The sequence below is a fragment of the Triticum aestivum genome, chromosome 3D (genome assembly GCF_018294505.1).
Source record: "Triticum aestivum cultivar Chinese Spring chromosome 3D, IWGSC CS RefSeq v2.1, whole genome shotgun sequence".
Taxonomy (NCBI): domain Eukaryota; kingdom Viridiplantae; phylum Streptophyta; class Magnoliopsida; order Poales; family Poaceae; genus Triticum; species Triticum aestivum.
This window is the reverse complement of record NC_057802.1, coordinates 571,244,407-571,248,807: the sequence shown is the minus strand read 5'-3', so window position 1 is coordinate 571,248,807 and position 4,401 is coordinate 571,244,407. Positions and strand designations below refer to the sequence as shown.

The 4,401-nt window shown below is 47.5% G+C and overlaps 1 long non-coding RNA gene across 1 annotated transcript; it reads left to right on the top strand.

Annotated features, from left to right (window-relative positions):
- Positions 1-974: 974 nt before the first annotated feature.
- LOC123075525 (uncharacterized) lies at positions 975-1,573 on the top strand. Its single transcript, XR_006436152.1, has 2 exons — positions 975-1,199; positions 1,310-1,573. It is a non-coding gene; the product is annotated as an uncharacterized lncRNA (long non-coding RNA).
- Positions 1,574-4,401: the final 2,828 nt, after the last annotated feature.

The window sequence follows — 4,401 nt, the reverse complement described above, 5'->3', positions numbered from 1 at the left end:
TGTTATTTTTGACCTCAAATTGCATATAAATCAAATATTAGCACATATATTTCCTTCCAAATTACTAAACTCATAAATTAATCACTATACAAAGCATTGCAAGAGCTAATCTAGCAATGAGAGATGAAAGGACAAAGTTGCTAACCTTTGTGATCATTTGAATGGATGGGGGCCTTCAAATCTTGACAATTTTTGGGCAAAATGTGTGATGAGCTCGAGAGGAAGAGGGGAAGAACAGAGAGGAGAGGGGAAAGGGGAAGAACAGAGCGAGCTCGGGTGGACGAAGGGTTTATGTAGGACGACCTTTAGCACCGGTTCGTGCCACGAACCGGCACTAAAGGTGCTGGAGGGGCCCCGGACTGACAACATCCTGCCACCACTCACTTTAGTACCGGTCCGTGGCACGAACCGGTGCTAAAGGTCGGCCATGAACCGGTACTAATGAAAGCGGCCGGCTAGCCGTTGGAACCGGCACTAATGCACACATTAGTGCCGGCTCAAAAGCAAACCGGCACTAATGTGGTTGACATTTGACCCTTTTTCTACTAGTGCTTGTCCATTTTTTAGTTTTCTTTTTTGAGACTGTGCTCCTTTTAATAAAGGATAGAACTTTTTCTTTGAGAAATATTATAAAACAATTTAAAATATTCTGAAACTTTTTAGTGACAAACATTGATAAAAGTTTTCAAAGCATGCAAAATTTTATCATGAAATTACATTTGTAGAAGCCGTGGCTAAAACAACAACCAAAATGTCATTTCCAACAACATTTTGGAGTGACAATTTTATTTTGTCATGGTTAATTCACGATGAAATTTTACACGTTTAAAACTTTTGCAATTTTTGTCACAAAAAATTCAGAATTTTCCGAAATATTTTTCAATTTTTTTTTAATTTTACTGTTCACCCGAGCTCATTTGAGCTCGGGAGAAGAGTACTTTCGCTCAACTGTGGGCTTCACAGGGCCCAGAAGCCAGAAGAAAGAGGAACGGTCCAGTCCTCAACTCATCAACAAGATCGGGGAGGAGAGAGAGAGAGAGAGAGAGAGAGAGAGAGCAAAGATGAACGGCGGCGGCAGGAAGTTCGGCGGCGGGCGGCTGCCGACGGGGACCCCGTCGCTGGCCTGGTCATCGGTGGTCGTGGTCGCCTCCCTCCTCGCGGGGGCCTCCGTCGTCCACAACGTCTACAAGCCTGACATGGTACAGCAGTCTCTGCCACCCACCCGTACATTGCACCATGCCCGCAACCTGTTCGACGCAATGCACGCTCACGGCTCGCCACTCTTTCTTTTCTTCTGGTCCACCCGCAGACCATTCCGCCGGTGGAGAGTGACGACGGAGGAGGCGGCGGCATTGACGGCAAGCAGAGCTGAGCTGGTGACGGATTTTGTTCCTTCGCAAGAACCATGTTCTGTGTTGCACTGCCATCTGCGTGCCCCCAACCCTTTCTGTCAGCGTATCTCGTTATGCTTACCAGAGGAGCACAGCACTCTGCTGCTCGTTACCCACTGGAATCAGACTAACATTGTATGATTTACGCATCTTATTCAAAGGGATTTACTTTTTGCAGGAGATATTATGTTCTTATTTAACACGACATTTGATCCCAAACCTCCGGGGCTCTTTCACACTTGACATTCTCATCGATGTCATATGCTGGAATTTGGTTTATCCTTAAATCTCCAGGAGCCTGTACCTCTAAACGGTCAGATAGTGAAGGGACCAAGGCTACTGGAGTGGTGTTAGATTCATACCTTTGAGAGCCAATGTGGGCTGTTGGATGAGCAGAAAAAAAAAAAGCACGGAGCCACTAGGCAAGAGCCTCTCGTAGAATGACCCTGGCACAACACCAGTTGCAGCAACATGCTTCTCGATTTGCCGGAGTGCAACCAGGTTCTTCACGGCCGCGTTGAAGTCATTGAATGGGAGATCATTAAGGAGTAGACTGACTTCCGGAGGTGGCTGTTGCAACTGAAGAAAGTGATTGTGGGTGGCCTCGAGCGTGACCGACACCAGTGCTATCGCGCTTGGGCCAGAGGAGCAACCCAAGTCCGCAATCGCCATCTTTCCATGCGACAACGTGCTTGTGTTGCTGCATACAGAGGGAGTACATCAACGATCGCCACTTCTATCAGGGCCTTCATCCTATTCTGCTCAGGACTCTGCAGTCGACCTGTACTTCTTCAGAAATCTAGTTAAAAGTTCCCCTATACTGGTCTTGTTTTCTTTATGTTGTTAGTTTAGCAAACTCCAGTCAGTAATACAAGATATATCATGAACAAATTCTTGATGTGACAATCTTTGGAAGCCAAGTTTCTGGAGAGGAGATGATACCTGGAAAATGGATTTGCGAGCATAGCTAGTTTCTCCTTCTCCTTGATTCATACTCCCTCCGTCCAAAATTAATTGTCGCAGAAATGGATGTGTATACATATATTTTAGTTTTAGATACATCCATTTTTAACCATTTTTACGACAACTAATTTGGGACGGAGGGTGTATGCACCATCTGTTTGGAATCCACAGATACCTTGAGCCCGAGAGAGCAAGGTGTCATGGAAGTAGGGATGACTTTTCTGGCTAATAGGGTCAAAGTTCTTACCAATCTGGGGGACAGCTCAGAGACAGATTGAATAAAAGATTATGTAAAGTTCAGATCAGGATATAATACATTAACAACCTTTCACTTCTAGTGTTTGTTTTAGATCAGTAGACTTGTCATTTTGAGGCCATGCCTTTGCTTGCAAACTGGAGGTCCAGTTCTTTTCTATGCTCAACTGGGGATAATTTTCTGGCTGCTTACTGGGTGCAATAATAAGGTCAACGACCAATAATAAGGTCATATTTGGATAAGAATAACAGCCTGTCACTGCTAGAGATTGTATTTTTTATTGACCAGCAGAATTGTTATTTGGCATGGTTAAATTTTGTTGGCTCTTACTACTGAGCATATATAGAAACAGAATGATAACTGAACTTCCAGTACATTATCTGTTTTACTGGAATTTCCGGTACATTGTTAGCATTAAGTCATTAACACGAACACCGTCAGCTGAGTAAGATCTTTCACTGAATAAGAACAAGAGCAGTAAATTGGAGTGTGCACACATTGTTATGGAACGGAGCACACAGTAAGTATTACAATACTGTCAACTGTCGCCATGACTAAAATTGTAATATAACTGAGTTACACGAAAAAACAAAAAACCCGTCATCTTTCTGAAAGAAAAGGGAGATATAAAGAATAATCAGAATAAGTGTTACAGTCTCGGGCAGTGTTTTAGTCTTGCTTCTGCTCTTATATCCTCCCTGCAGTCTCTTGTAAGTTTTTTTTCCGTGTCTGGTTCATAATCTCCCGAGCAAATTTAATCTTCAGAAACAAATAACACATCGGGACCATTTTGTCAAATAAAAAGGAAAAAGAGAGAGAGCAAGGTTACAATCTTGAGCAGTCATATATAGATATGAAAACTTTCACAACACTCAAGGATGTGTTAAATAATGAAGTGCTATGCATTGTTCGTCGCCTTTTAAAATCTCAAGACACACTATAATCTCTTAACAGGGGCCTAACAGGTCACTGTTCTACTAGATACTAACCATAAAGATCAAAGGAGACAAGGTCACAAGGTGTGTAGTGTAGCTCTAAAAAATGGCAAGCAAGTATAAACAGCAGTTACCTGGTCATGCCTTCGTGAGTGATACAACCAGCATAACTAGTGGGTAAAATCACTGACGAGAAGTCCCAACCTCCATGAAATCTATGAGCGACACCTGCCCTTCAGCTTGCTGATCGTTGTCGTCGTCCCGGTTCTCCTCGATGCTCGAGCCGCACTTGGTGTCGCTCGAGCTCACGTTCACCAACGGTTGGTCTGGACAATTGGGCGACCCCTTGGCGCTGGCGAGCATGCGGGTGACCGCGGCGGCGTCCGCGCTCGTCGACGGGGCCGGCCCGCCCTCGCCGCCCTCCCACCTCGCTCGCCCCTCCCCTGCTCGCCGCCTCTCCCCTTCCCGGCGTATTCCCTCTGCCCTTCCCTTCGCCCTAGCGTCGCCTGAACGGGCATGCTGGGCCGATTGGGCGGCCGAGGAAGACTTGGCCAAGGCCGCTGCAGCGGCGGCGGGCCGTCCCCGGCATGCTCGCCGGTTTGGTGACCGGCTCACGGAGGTCGCCGCGCCGGAATTGGGGCTGCCGCCGCAGCCATCCCCGCTTCCCCCCCTCCCCCTTCCCTTGTCGGTGCGGCCTTGTGCCCATCGCGCACCGCCTTCCCCACCGTCGCCGGTTGCGCGCCGCCAGGCCGGCCGACGCGGCGGTGGGGCCCGAGCCCGTGCTTGGGGGTGGCCGGAAGGGCGGACGTCGGTCGCGCCGCAGTGTCTTGGCGCCGCCCCTCGCCGGTGTCGCTCC